Source organism: Stegodyphus dumicola, chromosome 1 (genome assembly GCF_044657685.1).
Source record: "Stegodyphus dumicola isolate Sdum_Otavi_A_Nest chromosome 1, ASM4465768v1".
NCBI lineage: Eukaryota > Metazoa > Arthropoda > Arachnida > Araneae > Eresidae > Stegodyphus > Stegodyphus dumicola.
This window is the reverse complement of record NC_140768.1, coordinates 245693178-245705508: the sequence shown is the minus strand read 5'-3', so window position 1 is coordinate 245705508 and position 12331 is coordinate 245693178. Positions and strand designations below refer to the sequence as shown.

The window sequence follows — 12331 nt, the reverse complement described above, 5'->3', positions numbered from 1 at the left end:
AAAATTTTTAAGACCTAACTTGAACATACAACTTATTAGTCTTAACTTTACGCGGTATTTAATTTTCGTATGCTTATGTTCATATTTGAAGTACGTAATACTGAAGAATATTATTTAAATAATTCATAATTCATAATTTGATATATTTATATAATGTTAAAAGCCAGTTACCTTGTATAACGAAGGAATGTTTTTATTTGCTATTGTATTTAAGCATTCCACAGCTATCAGCAAGTAGTTACGCTGATTTTTTAGCCGAGAACCTGAACATTTTTAATCAAAGTTTATTGTTTTCTTGTAATGTACTTTATTACATATCTATGTTTCTTAATTTATTAATTCCATTTAACATATCCTTATAACAAGAAAATATGGATTATTTTATAATGAGTAAATAAATATTTTTAACGTAATTCAATTAATATGTAAAATAAATGCTTTGGTTTTCTATTGAATACAATAATTTTGAAAAAGACTTTCAAGAGAAGGTCTGTAAAAATAACATGTTAAAATTAAAGCAAGAATTTTCAAGAATTATGAACGCTTACAATTATTACTTAAAAAATTTATTTCTCCAGATTTAGGAAAATCTTCATGATGTTGGTGAGAAAATTTGAAGAGCTTTAAGAGAGAGAAGGAACTCACAAATTTTTAAACTGGATTCTCCGTTTAGTTTATATACCATATAATGTTATGTTTTTGCGTCACTTCTGATTTACATTTTCATGTGTAAATTTTCATGTATTTATGCTTATATATGAGGCAGGTGAGAGAGATGATAAACAAAATAATAGGGAATAGTGAAAACTAAAGAAAATGTTTTTGAGAAAAATAATTTTTTTCTCTTTTTTGTCGTTGAATTCTATATATATTGTGGAAAATGTTTAACCGTATTTGCTAACGCTGCAATACTTTTTCCTAATATATTTTTCTATGCTCAAGCTTTTTTCTGTTTGAAGGGGGGAATGCAGGATTAAAATATGTAAAACAAACTTCCAATTTTAATTTCCAATAATCACCTTTATTCCTTATTTTACTTACATATTTCCCCTTTCTGTACTAAAAATAGTAAGACGAAATGGGGTAATATGCAAAAACGAAAAATGAAATTTAAAATTTACATTTTTTTGCGATATCACCTGAAAGGGTTGGTGCAGCGAACTAAATAAATAAGTAAAATCATGTAGTTTGGATGTTCTGAACACAGTTGAATTTGGCATTCTTGTCGAAATACTAACATTGGTTTTAATTCAGATTAGACTGTCTAATTAGTTTTATATATCTTTTATTAACAAAATGGGCCTACTTCAGCTTCTAAGTCTCAAGAAATCTCGCTTGATGAGTTTTATATTTTGTAGCATTTGACATCTTCTTTAATTATCTGCCTTTAATCTCTTTTAGGTTATCTATAATTTATAGGAATTTTTCCGAATGCCTGTTTTGAGTTCTCTTAATCTACTCACAGTTTACCACACACAAATCTCTCGGCTTTTTTAAAATTCATTTATTTTTTATTCACAAAATATTTACTTAATTTTTCTAGTCTTTTAATTTTTTTCACTTCGCATTTTAGTTTTTAAAAATATTTTAATTATTTTGGCATTTATCCCTACAACTTATTCCATTAGTTGAACTAAACACTACAACGTATTCCATTCGAAACGAATTAATACTTCAATTGAACTCACATTAGTGGCTTTCTAAGATTCCTGATCCAGGGAATTCTATGTTTTTTTCTTTTTCAAATTTTTCATTTTTACTTAATGAATTTTTAAGCTCTTTCGCTTGTTTACTTTTTACCTTTTCAAACTTTTTATATAGTTTTGAAATTTACAATTTTAGATTAAAAGGTATTCATATGATTACTTTTTTTCAAGTATTGGATTGTTATTTTTGTAGGTATTTTTTGGGACTGGCTCTACTAAAAATATTTTTTAAAATTTGTCTAGTGTTTTACAGTATGTTTGAATTTGTCTATCCCGTTGATGCTGTAGTTTTGCACTTTAGGCACTGATAACTTCCGCCTGTAAGTATTGGACTGATCAAGACACATTATTTTGATTGTTTATCTAAGGAAGTTTATAAATTTTAAACTTTAATTTGTGTCTTTGTTGGTTCAGAAATGGACTGTGCCATTATACAAGCGGATATATTTCTTCATTTTAAAACTTTTGTTGCTCTTATGTTACAGTTTTTAAGAACTAACTCCTCTATTTTTCACTTTCTTTTTTTCACTTTTTATTTTTTGTTGTTTCTGGACTCGATTCACTTTAATTGTAAATTATTATTAGATTTTAAAATTTTATTGTTTGTTTATGATTTATGATATTATTTTTTCACCCGGCCTGTAAGTTTCCAAAATTTCCATATAGTTTCGTTTTCTTTAATATTGGGTTAAAAAATTACCATATGATTTTGCCTATTAGTTTGCAATTTTTTTTCCTCTACGTTTTTGAAGCTAGAATTTTGAAACTTCTTGCAGTGCCCAATTCGGCCTATAAGTGTTAGACCTATAAAGATACAGATTGTTTTTAAATTTTAATTTGTGTTGAGAAACAGGCTGTTTTTTGCTCCTCGTTGCCCTAACTTCCTGATGATGATCCAGTGAAAGATGCAAATTTGATATTTCATATTTAGTTTTTACGAATCCCTACTCCCATTCCTTGATGTTTGCTACTGTACTTCAGATTTTTTTGTTTTTTGTTTTTTTCATGTGATTTATTCCGAACTGAACATGTGAGGAATTTTAAATATACGTTTTGACTTTATTTTGCATTCTTGCTGCTATCAGCCAGCAACTGGACTATGTTTTGAAGTATTTTTTCATATGTATATATATTTCATTTCTATATATTAGCTAAAACATTTTACCATTTCTTTTATTATAAAGGAATGTAATAGTACTATTTAATTTCAATATCATAATCCCTGAATGTGCATTAAATACGAGTACGTTAAATATCACATTTTTATGCGAAATACTGGTCTAGAAATATCGTTCTTTTTTTCATTTCCTAAGTCCAACTAAAAGGTTTTAACTGTTTTCGCCACAGCGAGCAGATTTTTTTTATAGAGCCCATCTAAATTTATATAAAATAGCCAATTTGCGGTTGATAACGGCATTGCAAAATAATTTCAAGTTCAGTTTGAACTGAAATGTTTCCGTGAAATTTTGCTTGTAAGGCTATGGACTTTTTTTATTTTATTTATAAGTGCATATTAAAAATTTTTTTTACTGATTGGAAGTTTTGCTCTATCGGGATCACATAAAAATTTGCAATTGATATTTATAGATCGGTAGATATATAATTGCATCTGTTTTAATATAATTCTTCTCTCTATATATTTTTGAGAAATTTTGTAATTAACATCTTAAAAAATACACACCTAAGATAAATAGTTAAAAAAACAAAGCCCGTTGCCAGCTTTTCGGAGCATTCTTTAGGTTGCTTAAATTTATCACAAAACTCGCAGTGGAAAAGAAGTAATCCTTGCTGGATTCTAGTAGAAAAAATATTTGAAAAATAAAATAATAGTATTTCGGTTTAAAGGTCTGTTAAACGACAGTAATTCTTCTGAGTTGGCAGTATGCTATTGTAATTTAACAACTAGAACGGAAATCTATTATGATGAGTTTTTTTGTAGTGTAGTTTATTGCACATAGTGTAGTAGTTCACGGATGACTCACATTTCAGTGGTGGAAATAGTTTAAAATACTAAACCTACCTACTAGATTTTAAGGTTTGTAGAGAGAACAGCAAGAAAATGTTTACCATAAACATGAAGATTTAAGTCACAAAAAATTATTTTGTAAGGTTTTTTTGACTTACAGACTAATAATTTATAACATAATTAAAATAACAGACTAAAAATTTTACGTCTACTGAATCTACTACTTACGTTCACTGAATTAAAAGAATTTAAATGCCCAACACATGTACTTCTGCGTAAATTAAGTTCTAGTAATTTTACAATTTTAGAAATGTTAGTTAGAAATCCCATAAAACTGATATTCTGTTAATTGTACAATAAAATAAAAGTACACATGTTTGATTAAAATAAACCATTTTCTTAAATAATTAATCTATTTAGTTAATTAACCTTATAAAATTAAATTCCTTTGATATTTTCTAATCTCTGCTTTTATGTATAGATTTCTCTGATATTTCTTTTCTCTCATATAGTCTAATAAATCTAACAATTAAAATGAAAATCCATTGTTAATTGCGAGATACGTTTCAATAACGGCATTGCAAATTGTGAAGGAAGAGTAAAAAGACAAAACTATCTAGATTTAAGTAGTGTGCGATTGATTCCATGACATAAAATATCATTTGCTTCAGATGTGTTCTACGAATGCACGTAACGTGAAAATCATATACTCACCCTGCAAAGGAAATGAACTTTTGCAATTGCATAAATTTTAGTACAATTATTCAAGCAGTTTAATTAAACAAAATATCTTATAAATAAATCATAATATGAAGTTTAAATAAATAATGCATTAAATTCTTGGTACAGGCATAAAGACATGAATCTATTTTTTAAATTGAAAACAGCGTAAACTTTTACCTAAGTAAAAGCAGTCTGTACAAATCTCATAGTTCTTCACATTTTGCAAAGATCTTCTATAATGCAATATGATTTCTAATATCAGTACTTGAAGCACACGTTTTTATTCTATTTATATTAACAAACATAAACCTCTTCTTAATTTAATTAAAATGTCTTATGTCCTCCTTGTTTTAACCAAAACTTGTAGAATAATTAGGTTCATTTTTAAACAGGAAAACGTGAAAAATGAGCAACACCTTCGACGGGAATCGAACCACGTACCTCAGGAATACGCACCCAAAGTGCTGACCACTACACCACGAAGGCATGCTAAGGAGGCAGGAGAAATACCTTATAAACTACTAGAAATAGATTTATTTATTAATCCATTAAACCCGATATCCGAAGAAAACAACATTAATTTTGATATTTTACCACTTACATCGAGGAAAAAGATTTGTTGTTCTTTTTAGTAGTTTTCCCTCAAAAGCTACAAACTTTACGAAACTCGAAACGGAATGAGGTGTTGTAGTTTAAAGGTGTAGTAAAAAACAAAGTTTATATAATTATTTACATAGAAATAGGCATTTTTTCTCTATACTTCATAGAAAAAAGTAATAAATAAAGGTTTTTATTATTTAGTTTGGTTTCTCTGGGGGAAGTTTTCATATATTTCTTTCTATTTTAAATTAAAAGTAAGTTATTTAGGGTTATTTTAGTATATTACATTTATTTCAATAAATGTCAATCGGAAATGTTTAATATTTAACTGTCAATATGTTTGAATTACAAACTGTGACCATTAATAATTTTTTGCAGCAACCAACTTTAGATTTCTGGCAGAAAATAAGTATATATTTGAATTTTTTTCTTTGAATCAATTTATTTGCGTGTTTTGACAAATATCTAGTTATTTTTGAAAATTTGTTTAACAAAGTTTTTTTGTTAAAACTTTCAGCTACGTTTAGTTCGTGCATTTGTCCTGAGTACAGTTTGAGTTAGAGACCACTGCAGTAAGCAATGATTAGCCTGATATGCCTTAAACATGCTAATGGTGGTGTAGGACCTTCTGGTTTAATCCAGTCTACATCCCTTTGCCGCTAATCATAGAATTATTATAAACTTCCCAAAGGCAATGCTCTTAATAATTTTAAATAAATTTTAATACGATAAATTTCCTATGAAACAAACAGAAGTCCATTCTCACAGCATCTTGACTTTAATGACCGAACCACCCATCAGAGGCCGAGTGATAAAACTGCTGAATACGGTAATCGAACTCTGGTCTAATCCTGGCTAACAATCTGGATGCATTAAAATTAAAAGCAAGAATAAAGTTAAAAAATTTTCATTTTGCTTTTTATGTTTGTCTCTGAAATTTAAGCACTGGACACCTGTTTTGCTTTCTCGTTCGCGAATGGCATAGTTCAGAAATTCTTAATTTGCAAAGTAATGCTAACTTGCACATCTTGCCACTGAAAATATGTGACCAACGCATTTGAATTACTCAGCTTCACGTAAATATGAGTATTTTTTTCATTATTGTAGTCATAGTAATATACTTGATTATTAAGCAGGTAAACAATTTAATTGCATTTTTTTTAGTTTCACACCTGTAAGTTAAATACTTAATAATAAAATCAGTAGAAATTCATTATGCCGACCTCTTTGTCCTAAGACTCTTTTTTTTTGGGGGGGGGAGAACAATATTTGGGTTTATAATACCTAGCCTATATTTTATACAGCACATTATAAACCAAAACCATGCAAACAAAATGTGTATAAAAAAGTAGTGAAATTTATTTTTTGTTTCAATAACTTGAAATGAAAAAAAAAATGAGAAATTACTAGGTTGATTTATGAAAAATATTCTTTCAAATTCCCGTTAGTGATATCTGCTACACTGAAAAAAACTGGAAGAACCTCCGTAAGAGGTTTAGCTCTGAAATCCATTTGTGTAAATCGACGTGATGATGTGCACCGTCTAAAAAACGAGCCAATGAACAAATAAGATGAGGATCAGCAAGGTAATCGTTGTACTCCATCAGATTAGATTAGGTTATTTGAGTATGACAAAGCATACTAAAGCTGTCTGCCAGAGGAGAGGGTTTTCTTTGTGAAAAATATGGGAAAAGCTGTGTCGTATTCACATTAAATAAAAAGAACCTTGAAATGTTCCTGCTTAGCTAGTTTATTCGGCTGGGCTCGAGCTCATCTCGAAATTCCATTAGTCAGTGATTTTAACCACTTGGTGACTTACGAGGTCATTGAACTCAGAATTGTGTGTAGAATGCATAGTACACATATTGATAGCATCATTGCTGCAAAAATTAACAAATATGGCCCCCAATCCAAGGAAAAGAGTGCTCTTATTCTTCTTTCCCTGCCGTAATAGAATTTAAAGACCCACCAGCGGTCGAGCAGTAAAAGCCACTGAACACTGGTAGTTCGGTCCGGGATTCGAGTTTCTGCAAACGGGCTGGCTGTATGGGCGCTTTCGTGGGTTTCCCCATGTGTAACGTGGGTTCGAGCTAGTTTTAAAAAAAGACCTTCACAGGGCAACCCTCTCTTTCCGTGTAGTGCCTGAGGGCAGAGCGCATATAATAAGTAAACACAATAGGATTTAAATTAATAAATGTTGCGATGGTTATTTCCTTTTATTCGTTCAGTTGCAGTATACAGCTAAGTAAAAACATATTCATTGCTATTTTTATTTTCCTAATTTGAATCAAATCAGACGTATAAATTTTAGTAGCAAGAGGAGGGGGGGTGTTAGTCAAGGTCTTAGGCACCTTATAAAGGGCAGCATGACTTTTTCTTACCTTCATCTTTAATTTGATGGAGAACAATCTGAGAAGCAGAGTGCAAAGATGTCGAATCCGTTCCTCTCTCTCGGTGGGAATTTCGTCTACACGAATTTCAAGTACCCCATGTTGCAGAGATAGTGTACATTTAACAAGCATTCCGATACATCTTCGTAATTATTGAAATCATATCATCACATTTCATGATTATGCGTGCTATCATACTCCCGGAGTCGTGGAGAATTTTATTGAAAAAAGTAATAAAAGTAATCTGATTCTAAGCTAGACACCTTGGCTGCTTAAACCAGATCTGCAAAAGCAGAATATTTTCTAGTCTAATTCTGTGAAAGAATATCATTAAAAGGATATCAATTCCATTAAATAACGCTACAGCAAGCGTTTTTTACACAGTAGAAAACCCATTTCTGCGAAAGGGCATGTTTAATTTGGTTAATAAATGAGCCATTCGAGATGATTTCTTATAAGTGGATTTATTGATAAATTAAATTGTAGAGTCATTAGGATTTTGTGAAGCAGGAGCGATGAAGAATCAACAATGTCCTCGCCGGAACTCGAACCACGGACTTCTGGAATACGCGCCGAGTGTGCTGACCACTACACCACGAAAACATGCTAAGAAGGCGGGAGAAATACCTTATAAAATACCCAGCGGAACACTATTTGATCTCCCTGACTATTGGATACAATATACCAAAAATCCTCTCATAGGAAACACTTTTCTGAGAACATAAAAAAGCTTCGGTATTAAAAACTACTTCTCTAAGACGATCATTTTTATAGAAAACCAAAATTCTCCTGGAAATATAGTGATAACAGATTTGCTGATATCGAATCCAAATATTTATTTTTTTTTATTCTGTATCTAGTGTTCAGGATTAATCACTGTTCCATTCTTGTATATGTTTTGTCTTATACTATGACGTATACTATGGGGGAAAAATGGAATCAAATGCATATTTCTTTTAGCACTGAATAACTTCATTTTGAGCATAAAAGCCTCCAAGACTACCCATAGAAAGTTGTATACAGTTATGAGACTGTATACAACTAATACTGCATTTAATAAGCTCAAAGATGCTGCATTTAATAAGCTCAAAGAAATGTAAAAAATTAGTGTCATATGCTCGCATTATATTTCTTAGATCTCCCACTGCTCGCGGATGCGGTTAAGGATATCCATTTCTCTTTAATTGTCTTTATGAATAAAAGCCCAGCATGTCTTTCATTTATGAAAGAAAGCGGCTAAAAAAAGGCCTTCATGTTTCCTGCTAAGAAAGAGTTTTGTGGCATAGCGAGGAAGCAATTTGTTTCTCATTCCAGATGGAATATATCTGCAGCTGTCCGTAAAAATCTAAAAAGTTTTGATTTAGGTCAGGAAGCTAACAATGGTTTTTATTACTATAAATCCCGGATCCTTTACTCTCTTACTTACTTTGCTTTCTAGTCTCTTTTCAGGCTCCGAAATGGTAAAAGAATGCCTCTTTTGAAATTTTATCTGGACATGATACTCAGATTTTTCTCTTTTACTTAGTTGCTTTTTCTTTTGAATATCTCCTAAAGCAGAGAAAGAAAATAAAACTTTAAATATGGGCTGTTGAATTTAAGAAATAATTCACTTTCCCATGCATTATTAAACAAGCAAGTTCAGAAAAATCAGAAGGTTTAGAGATCCATTTTCTCAATTTTTTAAGGGAATATTTTGTTTCTGCGTTCTAAGTAAAATATTCGAATTTTCTTAATTTTTATAAGACAATACGAGCAAAAATAATTATTCTCTGGAAATACGAATTCATTGAAAACTATAATGATACATCCATTGAATAAAACATGCTGGCTTCATCAGTTAATTTCGACAATGGTAAACGTTTTCAAGGTATATGAAATATATCTCTTAAACTAGTAATTATTTCCAATAAACAAAGACCGAAATAGGCTGGCACACTTTAAAAATACGAAGTCTATTATAAAAGTTAAGTTAAACCAATTTAAGTTAATGGTGCTTAATAGGCAACTTTATCTCGTATATCTCGCAGAAAATTGTTTGCCGCATGTTGCCCTATAACGAGAAAAGTCCAACATTTCTGGCCTTTCATAGGCAAACGCCAGAAATCTTTGTCAGATCTCTTAATTTTGGGTGGAGTTCCTTGCCTCCTGAACTTTATTGATATAGCTTTCTTGCATAAATTGCATTAGTATAGAAACTAAAATTAGAAATGTATGAATAGATAATGTAAAATTTATTTATCACCTTGAAAATTCTTATCTTCTGAGCAGTTTATCAGAAAGTCATAATAACAAAATTAGAGACATATAATATCATATTTAAAACAAACTGCGTTCAAACATTTTAGCTTATTTTATCATTTATAATATATCATCTTTGTTTACTTCGCACGTGATTCATGGAACTGGCAGTTGAAATATATGAAATGGAAACTAAAATATTCGGGAACGCTGGCATCCACAATAGATGACGAACACAAGATAAAATCAAAAATATTAAACTCATTTTTTGTAGTTTATTCAAAAACTGAGTACTGATGTTTTTATTTGTTCCTAAATATAAACAATTCATTCTTCAAATTACATTATGATAAAATATATGTTACTGATATAAACTTGTGAGACAAAAAGATGCAAAACATCACTTTTCGTAATCGCTTTTCTTAACTGAAATACAAGAAAAAATTTGATGTGCACACCACATGATTTCTTTGTACGGCCTATTAAATTATGCACATTATTTATTACACATTTAAACTGATTTCCTCAGATTTCTTAGAGATATATTTCTCTTTCAATCAACTCAGTTCTCTCTTCGTGGCAAGACAAAGAGACCTAAAAACTCAAAACAACTTCGTTAAAAATTGTAAAATACAGAAGAGCCTAAAACACCAAATACAGTTAAAAACAGTTAAGAAATCGATTTTTGCAATTAAAATCAGAGCTTCTATGGGAAAACAAGCAAGTCGGCCAACGGGCAGAAAGACAAAATTTTCGGTAAACAAAAAACTTAAAATTAAATTTTGGTCACACTGGAAAATGATACTGAAGTTTGTGAAACAAATGACTTAATTCACTATACTACTAACATTTTCAGATGTAAACAAACAACCGCCACATTTAAATTCTTAATAATTCTACCACCATTGCATGCAGATTAACTAAAGGTACAAAACCCTTAACCGGAGCATAAGAACAATATAATTCAATCACTTTTACAGCAAAAATGCACAATTTACCAATATATAAGAGTAAAAACACAGAGCTCACCAAGCTGGGTAAGATGGTGAGTATATATTCGTTGCTGCCGATTGCAAAAAAAAAAAAAAAAAAAAAAAAAAGGGGGAGGTGAATAACTACATGTTACAGCAGCCCAATATTCAAAATTTCAATGCTCTACTGCTAATCACTTTTCAGTTACGCGATATACATACGTATATACGCACAGACTTCATAAAAAAATCGTTTTTGAAACCATTTTCAGTCCGCTTTGGAAAAGGTAATCCCTTTATTATGTCCGTATGTACAGATGTCACACAAAATAGGCAAAAATCTTCAGAAGAGGAGTGGGAAATGCTGAAATGAACAGTGCAAATTTGAACTATCAAGTGGTTTATGCTTCAAAAAATGAATACGCTAAAAATGTTATTAAGAAATTCCTCTCTCAGTTTTGCCCATTTTTTTATTTAGGAGCAATATTGCTGCTTTCCAGCGATAGTAGTTAATTTGTAGTAGAACTAATAATACTTGCATGCTTACTTGCCAGAATTAGGAAGATAGTTAAAAATATTTTTTCATACATATTGTCAGATTTTCTAATAAATTTAATATTTTTAACGGTTACTGGATACGGATTTCAACGGTTATAAATAAATGATTTAGTTTTGCCAGGTCTAACGATGTAGCACCAGAGTATCACAGCAGAAAAAAAAAACAATGATATGATGAAAATAACTGCTACAGTGACAAATCAAAGCGATCATTACTTTAGAAGAAATTGAACTAAAAACAAATTGTCATTTTTGAGTAATAAAAATTTTAGCATTTGAGCAATAAAAACATTTTTTTTTTTTTTTTTTTTTTTTGTACAATGAAAAGAAACATTATTTGAGAAATGAAATCAATTGTTATTTAACAAGAAAAGCTTTCAGTATTTGAACAGTGAGTACCATCATCATTTGTACTGTGAAAAATACCATTATTGTTCATATCATCCCGTATTTGAATCGATAAATGTTGCAAACGCAAATCTCTTCTAATGAAAAGTTTTTCTTGGTAAAAATATTCCTACTTTCATATTCTGTGACCTGAAATTTTGATGCATAAAAGGTGTAAAAGTTGTGGGAAATGGAACCTCATTCAGTAACCAAGTATGCTCATGTTTATTCAATGATGCTTTGGAACCACATTTTACTGGAGAAAGTGTTTCTAGGTTAACTGAATATATGAATCTGCAGCAGCATTTCCTTCCTACTTCTACTTGTCTCATTGCATTGGTATAAAATCGCTCGTGGTAAATTTGGTTTCGAAAGATTCCTATCCTAAAACATACTTTTCTGTTAAATTAGAAGTTTAGAAATTTATGTATTTGTTCTTTATAATTAAATAATTTCTTTTACTTATAAAGTAAGTTTGTCTTATTACACAGAATTTTATAATGCTTGCATATAATTTCTATATAAAAATTCTTTAAGAACTTCTTTTGCATTTATGCTTTATTTCAATTAAGAATAAGTTATTTAATGGTCTGCCTAACAGTCTATATCATTAAAAAATAGTTATAACATTTTGATAGTTCAGCAGTTACTGAGTGTTTAATTACTAATTTCGTCTATCAACTATGTTGCCCAACCGGTATAGCGGTTAGAGTCGCTGACTGCCTTGTCGAAGGGCCCGAATTCGATTCACCAAGAAGGCATGCATGTTTGTAAATGTTGGTTGGTTGTAAA

The 12331-nt window shown here is 30.2% G+C and overlaps 1 protein-coding gene across 4 annotated transcripts in view; it reads right to left on the bottom strand.

Moving 5' to 3' along the window:
- The window catches only part of LOC118184357 (venom protease-like), a 195107-nt gene that overhangs the window by 158971 nt on the left and 23805 nt on the right, over window positions 1–12331 (bottom strand). Inside the window, exon 2 of one of the 4 annotated variants that reach the window (XM_035354012.2) lies at window positions 8812–8933. The exons of the other annotated variants lie outside the window; for them this stretch is intronic. The gene's annotated coding sequence lies outside the window, so the exon portion shown is untranslated. The remainder of the gene's footprint in view (window positions 1–8811; window positions 8934–12331) is intronic. 4 annotated transcript variants of the gene reach the window in all.